Source organism: Schistocerca americana, chromosome X, assembly GCF_021461395.2.
Source record: "Schistocerca americana isolate TAMUIC-IGC-003095 chromosome X, iqSchAmer2.1, whole genome shotgun sequence".
NCBI lineage: Eukaryota > Metazoa > Arthropoda > Insecta > Orthoptera > Acrididae > Schistocerca > Schistocerca americana.
The window spans coordinates 327,633,555-327,649,554 of NC_060130.1; positions in this window are offsets into that span (position 1 = coordinate 327,633,555).

Sequence of the window (16,000 nt, forward strand, 5' to 3'; positions counted from 1 at the left end):
GAGAGAGAGAGAGAGAGAGAGAGAGAAAGAATGGGGATTGCACTATTCATGCTTGTGATCTAAACACCTCACAGATACCAAGGAGTATGTGCCCATTGTGGCTGGGGCACAGGAACTCTGGCCAACAGTTACTCAACCAGGCAGCCTTGCTGTGACTGGGTGGCGCCTGTAGCGAGAGCTCCCATTCAGAATGGGAGGCACCAAGGCGGATGACTCGCAAAATTTGTGCTGCTGGTAGCTGGCATGACCCCAGCAGTATCTTCTTAAGAAAGGGATTACAACAACATGGGGAGATATGACCCTACAATATTTCCTTCTCTGCCTATGGAACGGGAAGCATGTACAGCCAAGGGACAAGAGGAGAAATACTCCCCACAATACTTGGTTTGCTCTAGGACCAATGAGGAGTTCCTTTTGGCCACAAAGTCATTGTTCTTTGTTGAGCACAATGAGGAAAAGCGTGAGGAAGTAGCAACGATTTCGAAAATGAAAAAAGGTTGTTCTTATTAAAACGGCAGCCTCTGCTCAGTCATAGACGCTGCTCGCCTGTGCCAACCTGGGTGACAGTCACATAACTCTCTACCTCCATAAGTCTCAATAGGGTACAAGGTATCATCTTCCATCACGACCCCCTCTTACAGACTGATGAGGATTTACATGCCAGTTTGGAGCGACAGGGTTTGCATTTTGTGTGTTGTGTCCAACAGACAACTTTGTGCCTTCCATGTTGAGCCGCTAGGGCTACTTGACTACATCAACTCTCCTGGTGGTTCGGGGCCGCCTCCTACTGTTTCACCCACACCCCTGGTCAGAGAAGCAACACCCTCCTCTGGCATCTCTTACCAGGAAGTGGTTGCTTGGGACACTCCTGATCCAGGGTTCTGCTGATCTGTCACCAGGTACCAGCCAGTGGCTGAAGGAGCCATAGGTTGCTTGTTGTAAGGCTTTGTGTTTCTTCTCTGTCCCTCAAACAATGGCAGACATGCCCTTGCAGACATCAAAATCATCCAAGAAGAATAGGGACAAAAACAATACGTCCAAATAAAAGGAGGTTCCGTCAGTCCCCATGCCACCTGACTTCGTATGTTCTTGCTCCACACCTGAGGAGGAGTTTCTGGTCGCCCCTGTGGCAACCGCCCCCCCCTACTCCCCCCCCCCCCCCACCACACACACATACACACATGCTTCAGAACTAGTGTGTATTGATGCTGTATCTCCACAACCAGTGGCAGGAGGTGACCCTGGGGCATGATCCACCTCCTTGGTCCCTTTATGCACCACAGGATACCAATATCATGATCTTCCAGCTGAGCTGTAGCGATTTTTTTTTCACACCTAGCTGAGCTACAACGTATCTCGTGCATTTCCCCTGTTTTCTTTATTGCCCTCCAGGAAATGTGGTTCCTGGCAATGCAAACCTCCACCCACCACAATTGTTAGGGCTATTTTACAAATCAGGATATCTATGAAATATTCTCAGGTGGAGTTTGTACATACATTCTGGACACAAACAGAGAACACATGCCACTCGTTACAACGTTGGAGACTGTGGCTGTTCATGTGAGGACCTCTTTGGATTTTACTGTCTATAAAGTGTCTCTCTATCCTGATGGTGAAGGTTCTGAGAACCTGTTGTCTGCATTTACTCCCCAGTTCCACTATCCGTCCTCCTTTTGGGTGACTTCTATGCCCACAACCCTTTGTGGATTGAAACTGCTACCACAGGTTGTGGTAAAGCTATAGAAACTTTACTTGCAGAGCTCGATCTTTTTTCCTTGAATACTGGTGCCTGCACGCACTTCAGCCAATGATCTCTCCATCTGCAGCCTTCGTCATCTCCCATCTATCCAGTGGAGAGTCCATTGTGATCTATGTGACAATGATTATTTTCCAATTTCAGTGTCCTGCCTGAGCATCAGTCACCAGGTGTCCACCCAGACAGGCTCTGAACAATGCTGACTGGGATACCTTTGCCTCTCCTGTCACCCTTAGCACCCTGCCACTTGGAGGTGTTGATGTGGCTGTCCACAGCGCAATCACAGCCATTCTGTCAGCAGCAGACTCAGCGAACACCTATTCCTCGTGATCCTCCGAATCAGAAGATAGAAGAAACAAAAATGCTGGTAATGGTACATTACTGCCATTGGGGGTGTATACCTATCATTTGTAGGTTTGGGCAAATGTTCGACAGATCTATAGACACTAGTCTCCCACAGGTGTACCTGTTGCCTCCCTGACTGGTCATGTCTACACTGACCCAGATGCTGTCACTTAACATTTTGCCCTATGTTACACTTGAGCCTCTGTCTCTGAGAATGACAAGCCTGTATTTCGTGTTCTCAAACAGCAGGTAATGTGAATTCACTTAATTTTCCATTACATATCCCCTGGAGCCATATAACGCTGCATTCAGTGAGTGGGAATTCCTCAATGCCTTATCTCTTCGCCTCACATGGCTCGATAGCCAGACTGCATCCACAGCCAACACCTATTGGTGGATTGTGTCCTTGCTATTTTCAACCATATCTGGAGCGAAGGTGAGGTCACATCTCATTGGCGAGAAATCGTGATCGTACTGGTACTGAAACTAGGTAAATATCTCCCTGAGATGGACAGCTATCGTTAAATTAGTCTAACTAACATTCTTTGCAAGTTATTCGAACGTATGTTGAGACCTTGAGTCTCCAGGTCTTTCGGCTCCGTGCCAGGGTAGGTTTAGCCAACGTCATTCTTCTGCTAATATTTTGGTCTGCCTGGAGTCTACTATCCAGTCTGTTTTTCCCAGCATCAACACCTAATCAATGTGTTCTTGAACTTGCAAAAGGCTTATGACACCGCGTGACATCATCACATATGAGTAACACCACATGAGGTGGGTTTCTAGTGTCTCCTCCACATTTTTGTCCAGAGCATCTTGTCACAGCATAATTCCTGGGTTCCAGTTAGTGTCTCCCACAGTATCCCCCATATACAAAAGAAATTGGTCCTGCAGGGCTCTGTATTGAGTGAGGCCATTTTCTAGTAGGTATCAATGGTCTAATTGAAGCTGTGGGGTCTACGGTGTCTACCTCCCTGTATGTTGATTTTTGCATTTACTACTGCTCCTATATTGTGAGTGTTGCTGAATGTTGACTGCAGGATGCCACACAAAACACGCAGATCTGGTCTTTCACCAATGGCTTCCGGTTGCAGCCATCAAGACATGCATCATAGACTTCTGCTGCCATTGTACTGTCCATCCACTACCAGAATTCTACCTCGACGACCAGTTGCTCAGTGTGGTGGAGCCTTTCGATTTCTGGGACTGGTCTTTGGTGCATGGTTGTCATGGCTTCCCCATCTTCGCCAACTTAATATTCTCCACTATTTCAGCAGTACCAGCTGAGACCCAGACCGCTCTACACTTCTGAGGCTTTACAAATCTCCGATCCTGTCTGGTCACGATAATAGGAGTCTGGCGTATGGTTTTGCACCACCTTCAGCATAGCAGATGCTGGATCCAGTGCACCATTGTGGGCTCTGATTTGCAACTGGTGCCTTTCAGCCCAGCCCTGTGTACAGTCTACTCGAGGAGACTGGGATCCCTCTGCTACATACGTGGTGCTAGCAACTGCTGCTCAGCTATATGGAATACTCTATTTCCTGCTCTCCTGTGCATCAAAACTACAGTGCTCTTTTTCTTGGTATGGAGATACACCTCCCACAGCAGCGGGCCAGGACGGGAGTCACGACCACAATTCGCATACAGTGTCTCTGCTTTGAACTTCAACTTCCCCTGCAGTCGCCTCTGGTCAGGGAACAATTGTCTAAGCGTTTATGGTGGTATCACGTCCTTGGATCTGTCTCGACCTATCCTTTGGATCGAAGACTATGCTGACCCCATTCTTCTTCACTGACTGTTCCTGGCCGTCCTTGCATTTCCAGGTTCGAGAGGGGTATACACCGACAGCTGCACTGTCAATGGATAAACCGGTTTTGTCTACTCGCATGCAAGGTGCAGTAAACTTTGCTCCCTACCAAACAGATGCAGAGGAGTCACTGCAGAATTGGTGTCCATCGTTTGAGCTCTCAATCACATTCGTTCTTGCACTGATGAGGTCTTTTTAAGTCACAGTGACTCCCTGAGTAGTCTTCAGGCTATCAACCAGAGCTACCCTCAACACCCATTGGTTATCGCTATCCAGGATATCCTATCTGACATCGATCAAGCTGGACAGTTGGTTATCTCGGTCTGGACCCCAGGCCACATTGGGATCTCAGGGAACAAACATACTAACCAGTTAGCCAAGCTGACTGACAGGATGCCGACTCTGAAAATTGGAATACAAGAACTGGACCTTTGGAGGCCTGGAACATGGATTGGTGTGCTCTGGTTTCTCGAAAAAAAAGCTGCGAGCAGAAAGGATGATCACGGCAATGTGGCAGTCCTCCCTTTGTGCCTGAGAGTTTGGACAGGCGGATGGGGAGGGGGGTGGGGGGTGGGGAGGAGGAGGAAGAGGTTACCTTACAATCTGCCCAGACACACAGGGCCTATGGCTGTCCTTGCTCAATGGTCTGCCTAATGGTCCTGCCCTTCCTATCTTTTTAATTATTTTTCTTTTACATCTGTCGTTAATTTACTGTTTCGCCGTAGTTTTCTCTTTCCTGAGATTTTATCAATTAGTCCACATTGTTAGTTTTCTTATGGTAATGGAGGGTGAGGAAACACTTGTCGGATGCAGAGAGTGCTTGTGTCATCGAATAACATGTCCCAGGGGTCTCCAGCTGCTTTCTGGGAGGAGAAACTCTCACCTTCGCCATTTTACCCGTCTCTCACTTGCACTTTCTTCTATCCCTTGGTCTTGTTGATTCTTGGTTACAATCGAGTTCATCAGGATTTGTCTTCCGTGTTCATTCTTTCTGAGGACTCTTCCTGGCTTGATGTATATGGGATGGGGAAGCTGAAGACTTTGTATTTTGATTCCTTTAACCCCCATTCATCCAATCCTGCTGTTTAACGGATTTCCCTGTGTATATTTCTGTATATAACGTAAAACAACTTCACACTTTTCACAGCACATACGAACGACAGCATCACAGAAGCACGACTGGCGGGACAGGGAAAGTGTCTGTTCGCTGATTTGAAACATGAATTACGCAAGTTGAATGTTCAGTTCAGTGACTAGCAAAAGCAATGGCATCTTCCAATGATTTAGCGCACCTCAGTGTCACTCACGTTAGAATAACAACAAAAAAGCTGTTACAAGTAGGGTCTATTTCCAATAGTGTCAGAACATCAGGTGTAGGTGCACTGTGGCTGACGACAGGTCGCTGAGTGTGCTGAATGGGCGTTTGTTTACATTAAGGTTGTATTTATTATGAACAAGGTACATTACGTCCAGGTAGCAGCTAAAGTTTGCAGTAATTGAGTCTCCATGTCTTAGACATTCGCTACTGACAAAACAATCGGATGGATTCAGCTATCATTTGATGTTGGCTGCTAGCCGTTTCCTGTGAGTCACCGCCTCCAGTTCCCAACGCGCTGCAGCCTTGCGCAGCCCGTTTTGTAACCTGAAGCCACACACTCTACCGTCGAGCTTATAGAAGTACGCAGACCACGGACTCGTGCTCCCATTCCAGAGCTGAAGTTGAGCACCTCGTTAAAGGCGACTTCCAATTACGATTCGTGCCACTCCGGCCCCCCCGCTGTGGCTAGCGTCCCTCTACCGCGCTGCAGATCCAGGAGCCGCAATCGGTAACGCATTTTCGCCAAGCCACTTAAAACTTCTTTTCAAGTCCGGTTTCGCCGGAAAGAACACAAAAGTACGAGCATTCTCTCGGGTGTAAACGGTAAGTGAGAGCGAGCGAACAGCATTCGGTCCTGTTCGGATCGGATTCGTAGATGCTCGCTTGTTTTTCCTGGTTACAGACCTTCAGTGAACCATCAGAGGAAGCAACTTTGCTTTTCGATTCGACACTCTCCTCTCTGCGAACAGCACAGAGAACTTTAGGTTTCTCAATATTCGTTTCGTAAATGCAGACGCGTATTTTTTGTGCTGACATATATTTACTTCCGTGGCTCTGAGCACTATGGGACTTAACATCTGAGGTCATCAGTCCCCTAGAACTTAGAACTACTTAAACCTAACTAACCTAAGAACATCACACACATCCATGCCCGAGGCAGGATTCGAACCTGCGACCGTAGCGGTCGCGTGATTCCAGACTGAAGCGCCTAGAACCGCTCGGCCACACCGGCCGTCTATATTTACGTTCCAGGCACATTTCACATTTTATATTAAAAGAATTCTTGCTGGTTTACTTTATGGAATAATGCAGTTTTGTTTTTTCGTATAATACTTAGATACGAAACAGCTCACAGCAATAAACTTCGCTCTTAAAGTTTGCTCTTTTTCGCGTGTGAACTTCCTTTTCTTATTATGCACACCAAATACCTTAAAAAGAAACACTAACACTTCATTTATCAGGTTCCACGGGACCATACGAGCCAAAAATTCTTGGTCATGGAATGTGTCAGTACAAGTGCACAGGATACTAGTAAGAAAATTTGTTTTTGTTGTGGTCTTCAATCCAAAGACTGGTTTGATGCGACTCTCCATGCTACTCTGTCCTGTGCAAGCCTCTTCATTTCAGAGTAACTACTGCAACCTCTGAATCTACTTACTGCATTTTTCTCTTGGTTTCCATCTACGATTTTTATCCCCCTACCCTTCCCTCCAGTACTAAATTGGTGATCCCTTGATGCCTCAGAATGTGTCCTACCAACCGATCTCTTATTCTAGTCAAGTTGTGCCACAAATTCCTGTTCTTCCAAATTCTATTCAGTACCTCCTCATCAGTTACGTGATCTACCAATCTAATCTTCGGCATTCTTCTGTAGCACCACATTTCAAAGACTTCTATTCTCTTCTTGTCTAAACAGTTTATCGTCCATGTTTCACTTCCATGCAAGGGTACACTCCATACAAACACTTTCAGAAAGGACTTCCTGACACTTAAATCTGCTGCTTGGCGTCTCATTTCCTAATCTAGTTCCCTCAGCATCACCAGACTTAATTCGACTACATTCCATTATCCTCGTTTTGCTTTTATTGATATCCATTTCGTTCAACTGCACTTCCAAGTCATTTGCTGTCTCTGACAGAATTACAATGTCATCGACGAACCTCAAAGTTTTTATTTCTTCTCCATGTATTTTAATTCCTACTCCAAATTTTTCTTTTGTTTCCTTTACTGCTTGCTCGATATACAGTTTGAATAACATCGGGGATATGCTACAACCCTGTCTCACTCACTTCGCAACCACTGCTTCCCTTTCATGCCCCTCTACTCTTTTAACTGCCATCTGGTTTCTGTACAAATTGTAGACAGCCTTTCGCTCCCTGTATTTGACCCCTGCTACCTTCAGAATTTGAAAGAGAGTATTCCAGTTAACATTGTCAAAAGCTTTCTCTAAGTCTACAAATGCTAGAAACGTAGGTTTGACTTTCCTATCTCCTAAGATGAGTCGTAGGGTCAGTATTGCCTCACGTGTTCCAACATTTCTACGGATCGATGCTGATTCTCTCTCTCCCCCCCCCCCCCCCCCCCCCCCAATGTTGGCTTCTACCAGTTATTCCATTCGTCTGTAAACAATTCGTGTTAGTATTTTGCAACCGTGACTTATTAAACTGATATATCTGTAATTTTGACACCTGTCAGCATTTGCTTCCTTTGGAATTCGATTTATTATCTTCTTCTTGAAATCTGAGGGTATTTCGCCTGTCTCTCACAACTTGCTCACCAGATGGAAGAGTTTCGTCATGGCTGGCTTTCCCAAGTCTATCAGCAGCTCTAACGGAGTGTTGTCTACTCACGGAGCCTAGTTTCGACTTAGGTCTTTCAACGCTTTGTCAAATTCTTCACGCAGTATCGTATCTCCCTTCTCATCTTCATTTACGTCCTCTTCCATTTCCATAATATTGCCCTCAAGTATGTCCCCCTTGTATTGACCCTCTATATACTCCTTCCACCTTTCTGCTTTCCCTTCTTTGCTTAGGACTGGTTTTCCATCTGAGCTCTTGATAGTCATGCAGGTGGTTCTTTTCTCCAAATGTCTGTTTAATTTTCCTGTACGCAGCAGCTATCTTATCCCTAGTGACATACGCTTCTACATCTTACATTTGTCCTGTAGACATTCCCGCTTAGTCTTTTTCCACTCCCTGTCGATCTCATTTTTTAGACGTTTGTATTCCCTTTCGCCTGCCTCATATATTGCATTTTTATATTCTCCATTCGTCAATTAAATTCAGTACCTCTTGTGTTACCCAGGGATTTCTACTAGCCCTAGTCTTTTCACCTACTTGATCTTCTGCTGTCTTGGCTATTTCATCTCTTAAAGCTATCCATTTTTCTTCTATTGTATTTTTTCCCTGTTCTTGTCAATCGTTCCCCAATGTTCCCTCTGAAACTCTTTGAAACCTCTGATTCTTTCAGTTTATCCAGGTTCCATCTCCTTAAATTCCCACCTTTTTGCAGTTTCTTCAGTTTTAATCTGCAGTTCATCACCAATGGATTGTGGTCAGAATCCACATCCGCCCCTGGAAATGTCTTACAATTTAAAATATGGTTCCTAAATCTCTAACCATTATACGGTCAATCTAGAACCTTCCGGTGTCTCAAAGATTCTTCCACGAGTACAACATTCTGTCATGATTCTTAAATCAAGTGTTAGCTATGATTAAATTATGCTCTACACAAAATTGTACCAGGAGGCTTCCTCTTTCATTGCGTACCCCCAGTCCATATTCACCCACTAATTTTCTTTACTTTCGTTTTCCTACTAACGAGTTTCAGTCCCCCATGACTATCAAATTTTCGTCTCCCTAAACTATCTGAATAATTTCTTTTATCTCATCGTACATTTCCTCAATCTCCTCCTCACCTGCGGAGCTAGTTGGCATATAAACTTGTATGACTGTGGTGGGTGTGGGCTCCCTGTCTATCTTGGCTACAATAACGCGTTCACTATGGTGCTCATAGCAGCTTATCCGCGTTCCCATTTTTTTTTACTCATTATTAAACCTACTCCCGCATTACCCCCATTTTATTTTGTTTTTATAACCCTATACTCACTTGACCAGGCGTCCTGTTTCTCGTGCCATGGAACTTTACTAATTCCCACTACATCTAACTTTAACATATCCATTTCCCTTTTTAAATTTTCTAACCTATCTGCCGGATAGAGAGATCTTAACATTCCACGCTCCGATCTCTAAAACGCCAGTTTTGTTTTTCCTGACAACGACGTCCTGTTCAGTAGTCCCCGCCCGGAGATCCGAATGGGGGACTATTTTACCCCCGGAATATTTTACCTAAGAGGACGCCATCATCATTTAACCATACAGTAGAGTTGCTTGTTCTAGGGAAAAATTACGGCTGCAGTTTCCCCTTGTTTTCAGCCGATCACCGTACCAGCACAATAAGGCCGTTTTGGTTAATGTTACGAGGCCAGATTAGTCAATTATTCAGACCGTTTTCCTGCATCTACTAAAGGGGCTGTTCCCTCTCTTCAGGAACCACATGTTCGTCGGGCCTTTCAACAGATACCCCTCCGTTGTGGTTGCACCTATGGTACGGCTATCAGTATCGCTCAAGCACGCAAGCCTACCAACCAAAGGCAAGGTCATGGTTCATGGGAGGAGAAAGAATTAATAACACACACAAAATTGATTATTTGGGTAAGTAACACATTACAGGGAGTAGTATTCAAATACATAAAGGAACACCTGTGCAGATTAGGAGTGTGCCAAAAGGAAACCTTTCATCGTAGATTTGAATACTTGATGCGTATCGCTCATTTTTTTCCATTTCTGCTGAAAGACTGTTGAAAATAAAACTTGCTGGATAGTGCACGAAATAACTCTCGACTTGAGGAGGCTTTACCCTGTTTCATCCGTGACTGGACTGCTATCGAAATGGAAAACGACAGAAGGAAGGCCGAAGTACTGACTTGGGTCTTCCGGGATTGTCTCACAGCAGAAGACAGATAAATTACCTTCTCAATTGTACGAACACTCAAATGCAGGACATCGCAATAAATGGTGGCGGAATACAAAATAATATACTCCGCAGAGAGAAGGTAACTAGACCTGATGATATTCCTGTATGATTCTACACATTATGTGAAAAATCTCGCTCCCTTTCGAGCAGCAGTTTGTCGTAGGACACTGCCCCCGAGTTCAAAAACGGTTTTAGCATAAATGTGCAAAGCTATAGACCTCTTCCAGTATAAACAATAGTCTATAACATCTATATCAACCTCTGAACAATTTCTGTGCTCGAGTATTACGAAATTATTTGACGACAGTCTGCAGTGATCTCGTGAATGTAACTTCTGTCCGAACGCTCACACAATAAAGAACGCAGCAGTCCTATTCCTTGGCATCCGGACGGCATTGGCAGCAATTCTACACTTTCGCCTACCGAACACCATACACTGACGGGAAAAAAATCGCAACAGCAAGGAGGAGTTGTGCGTATTTCTACATCTGAAACATGTCTATTCAAACTTCACACCAGTCACATAGGAGTGATGCTAGTAGCATCACTATGAGAGTGCAAATCTGGTTTTAAATACACGCTTTAACGGTCGTGAGCGTTAGTTACCTTTGAGAATGAAGGTGGCGAGTTTATGTTAATCAAGAAAGCCTTTAAAGCAACAAAGATGTCATTATCAGCACCTCACTGAGTCTGAACGAGGTGGTGTAATAGGGCTACGAGAAGCTGGACGTTCTTTCTGCGCTATTGCAGAAGTGTTTGGCAGGAATGTAGCTACTATACGTGGTTGCCGGTAGTGGTTGTCTCAGGAATATACGGTCCCAAGAAGACTGGGCTCCGGACAGCCACGTGGTACTGCGAGAGAGACGACCATCGTGTTCGGCGTATGGCTCTGGCGCTTCGTACTGCATCTGCAGTAATAATTTGAGCAGCAGTTGGCACCACAGTAACACAGTGAACTGATGCAAATCGGCTACTTCAAGGACAGCTCCGAACCAGACGCCCTGTAGCGTGCATTCCGCTGACGCCAAGCCACCGCCATTTGCTACTTCAGTGGTTTCAAGCGAGAGATCATTGGAAGGTAGGGTGGAGGCCCATTGTGTTTTTATGATGGTGTGTTGGTTAGGAGGAGGCCAGCTGAGGGCTTGCAGCCAGCTTGTCTGCTAGACATACTGGACCTACACCTGGAGTTGTGGTCTGGTGTGCGATTTTGTATGCATGAGCACTCTCCTGGATATCCCCGCATCTTGACTGCAGATTTGTGCGGCAATCTGGCTGTTCGACCTGTTGTGCTGTCGTTCATGAACAACATTCCAGGGGGTGTTCTCCAACAGGATAACGCTCTCCTCCATACCGCTGTTGTAAACCTACATACTTTAAAGAGTGTCGACATGTTTCCTTGTCCTGCTCGATCAACAGATCTGCCTGCAATCGAGCACATATGGGACATCACCTGACAAGTCCAGCGTTATCCACAAGCAGCGTTAACCGTCCCTGTATTGACTGACTGAGTGCAACAGGCATGGGTCTCCATCCCGCAGACAGACTTCCGGCACTTGTACAACACAATGGATGCACGTTTCAATGGTTGTATGCAACTTTGTGGCGGTTACGCCAGTTATTAATTAATGTACCAGCATTTCACATTTACAATGGCTTATCTCGCGCTTACATTGATCTGTGATCTTGCAATTTTAATCACTTAAATACGGCACCTAGACAAGTGTATTTATGAAATTTCATTACTTTACATTAATTATTTTTTGGGTGCTGTGATTTTTTTTCCGTCAGTGTATAAGTTAATGGAATATTAGACAAAATGTGTGAGTGGATACAGGACTTCCCAGGAGACAGAGTTCAACATACCATTCTTGACGGGAGGAAAAGTCAGATGTAAAAGTACCTTTGGGCTTACTCCAGGGGAGTGCTGAGAAGCCGATGTGTATAAAGCAACTAGTGGATAACGTTGGAAGCTCCGTGAGGATGCTCACGGACGATGGTGTTGCATGTACGAAATCGCAACGCAATTGTAACGAAATTGACACCAGCAGTGGATCAACAATGGGTGCATGTACTGTGAGTATACACACCAGGCGGAAAGCAACGTTACTGTTTATTTATACGATGGGCTATCAATATCTGTAAGCAGTAAGAACAGTAGAATACCTGCAAGTTTGCGTCAGAACGGTCTAAAGAGAAACGACACATCCGAAATAAAATTTGGTTGTAGGAACAGCAGTCAGCAAACTGAGGTTCGTCAGAATAATCCTTTGGGAATATAGATCGTCCATGAAAGAAGTAGCTTACAAAACACACGTTCGACCGATTCTTGAATAATGTCGTCAGATTGATACTCATGGGAGGAAGGTAAATAAGAATCAAACAAAAGTGTTGGGTTTCGTCTAGTGCGAACGACATCGTCATAGAGATGCTCATGAAGCTCAAGACACAGACGATTCAAGAGGTGTTGTGCAACAAGGAGAGGTTTAATATCAAAATTCCGAGAGCCTACATTCCAAGGAGAGTCCAACAACATGAGATCTCCTTTCCCACGCAGCTCGCGATATGATCATGATGAGGAAAATCAGATAGCTTCGGGTTGCTTCATTTACATCTACATGATTACTCTGCAATTCACACTTAAGTGTCTGTCAGAGGATTCATGGAATCACATTTGGACTGTTTCTCGACCGTTCCACTCCAAAATGGCACCTGAAAAAAATGAACACCTAAACATTTCCGTGGGAGCTCTCACCTCTCTTACATTACTAAAATGATCGTTTGTCACTATGTAGTTGGAAATAAACAAAAAAAATTTTGGCGTTCGGAGGAAGTAGTTTGATTTTAGTTTCATGAAATGATCTCGCCACAGTGAAAAACGCCTTTGTTTTAATCATTGCCGTCACAACTCGTGTATCATTTTCGTGACACACACTCCCCTATTTCGCGCTATTACAAAGCGAGCAGCATTTCTTTGAACATTTTCAATATGCTCCCATTGATCAGGATCACATACGGCTCAGTAGCACTGGAGAGGACGAACAAGCGTAATGTAAGCATTCTCCCTTGTAGATTTGTTGCATCTTCCAAGCGTTCTACCAAAAAACGTAGTATTTCGTTCACTCTCCCCATAACATTTTCTATGTGATAGTTTCAGTTCACTTTTTCTGTAATGATAATCCACAAGTATTTAATTGAACCGGCAGCCTTTAAGTTCCCACGGTTTGCAGGTACTACGTGTAGACCACTTTTTAATTCGTTTCCATCTTCTGATCATGACTTTAATAGACAGTAAACAACAGCATCGTCTGCAAACACTCTGAGAGAGCTGCTCCGATGGCCTCCTAAATCATTTATATCTATAAAGAAGAGCAGAGGGCCTACGTGTAAGGCTTCCGTGGTATACAACAGACAGAGCTTCGATGTCACTAAATAACGAATCCAGTCGCGTAGCTAAAACGATACTCCATATGCATCCAGTTTAAGAGTCACTTAGGAGAAACATCGTTAAAAACGTGTATGGAAATCAAGAAATTTGGTAAAAACTTCAAATCTCTCGTCGATAGCCCTCATTGCGAATAAAGAACCACTTGTTTCCACAAGAACATTTTCTGAAACGGTGCACTTTGTGTGTCAATGGTTAGTTCCCCCTAAAGGTATTTCATTCTAATGGAACATTTTGAATGTTCTAAATTCCTACTACAAATCGCTGTCTATCATTTGGGTCTATAATTCAGCAGAGTACTTCATTCTTTACTGTATATTTGTCACATGCGGAGTTTTTTGGTATTTAGGTACAGATGTTTCATCGAGCGAACTAAAGAGGGAGTTATTTCATCAGCATAATCCGAAAGAAACCTACGTGGTATACACCCTGGACTGGGAACTTGCCTTTATTATAAGAGTTAAGTGGATTCACTGTGCCGAGGATATCTGTGCTGAGATTTGCGGTCTGAGGGTGACAGTGTACGAGATGCCTGGGACCTGTATCGCGTGGACCAGCCAGCTGGGACCTGTATGACGTTACGAACGTATTTGCCTGGCTCGTGCCCGACGCAGATGGACTGGTAAAACTGTACAAGATTATGCTGTGTAGATCTGTAGCAATTGGCAAAATATTGTCTTGTTCTACATTTACATCCATACTCCGCAAGCCACCTGACGGTGTGTGGCGGAGGATACCTTGAGTACCTCTATCGGTTCTCCCTTCTGTTCCAGTCTCGTATTGTTCGTGGAAAGAAAGATTGTCGGTATGCCTCTGTGTGGGCTCTGATCTCTGATTTTATCCTCATGGTCTCCTCACGAGACTTCATTATTCAGGAACACACATTTTCAATAACTTGCCAGCGCCATAAAAAGCTTAACAACCAATGAAATTCAGTTTAAGAGAAGCCTAAAGGATTTATTGGTGGCCAACTCCTTCTACTCCATTGATGAATTTCTTAGTAAAACCAACTGATTTGTATATAAGTACAACATAACTTCTGCACAATTTCAGTGCAGTAATGTGTTCATTGAAAATTTGTTTGTGTGTGTGTGTGTGTGTGTGTGTGTGTGTGTGTGTGTGTGTGTGTGTGTGTGTAAGTATAATCTAACTTCTGCACCATTTCAGTGCAGTAATGTGTTCATTGTAAATAAGTATTACAGTAGTTGTATTACATGTTTATTACCTTATAAATAAATAAAAAACTTTTTTATTTTATATTCAGTGCATTAGTATTTGTAAAATGACTCTTAGTGTTCATTAAAACATGACGATCATTCCACTTGGGAACTGTGGAATGGTACATTAGCTTATTTGTTTATTTGTAAATATTTGTCATGTATTGTTGTTTTTCTGACATGTTCCACATCCTGGAGGACCTCCTCACTACGGATCAATTGGAATGAAAGTAAATCTAATCTAATCTAAATCTAAACAAAGACATACAAAGAAACGAATGCACAAGATACAGTTGTTCACGACGACCTGAATACGACGTATATTCTCTCTATGGGACGCAAACCTCGTTGCCAAAGAGTTTTGCTTCATAATAGTACTTTACATCATCAGTGATTAGGTCAAAACAAGATGTTTTATAACTGGTGAATCATAAAACGTGTAGTGTCCCTACCCAGTCTTTCAGCAAAAATAACACACTGAAGCGGCAAAGAAACTGGTATATTCAAAAGAATGGTTCAAATGGCTCTGAGCACTATGGGCCTTAACTTCTAAGGTCATCAGTCCCCTGGAACTTAGAAGTACTTAAACCTAACCAACCTAAGGACATCACACACATCCATGCCCGAGGCAGGATTTGAACCTGCGACCGTAGCAATCACGCGGTTCCAGACTGTAGCGCCTAGAACCGCTCGTCCACCCCGGCCGGCCATGTATATTCAAATACAGAGAGATGTAAACAGGCAAAATATGGCGCTGCGGCCGGCAACGCCTATATAAGACAAAAAGTGTCTGTCGCAGTTCTTAGATCGGTCACTGCTGGTACAGTGGCAGGTTATCAAGATTTAAGTGAGTTTGAAAGTGGTCTTATAGTCTGCGCACGAGCGATGTGACACAGCATGTCCGGGGTAGCAATGAAGTGTGGATTTTCCCATACGACCATTTCACGAGTGTACCGTGAATCTCAGGAATCCCAGAAAGCACCAAATCTCTGGCATCGCTGCGGCTGGGAAAAGATCCTGCAAGAACGGTAACAGCGACGACTGAAGAGAATCGTTCAACGTGACAGAAGTGCAACACTCCCGCAAATTGCTGCAGATTTCAGTGCTCAGCTATTAAAAAGTGCTAGCGTGCTAACCATTCAACGTAAGATAATCGATATGGGCTTTCGGAGCCAAAGGCCCACTCGTGTACCCTTGATGCCTGCACAACAACAACAACAACAACAACAACAACGCTTTACGGCTCGCCCGAGTCCGTCAACATCGACGTTGGACTGTTGATGACTAGAAACATGTTGCC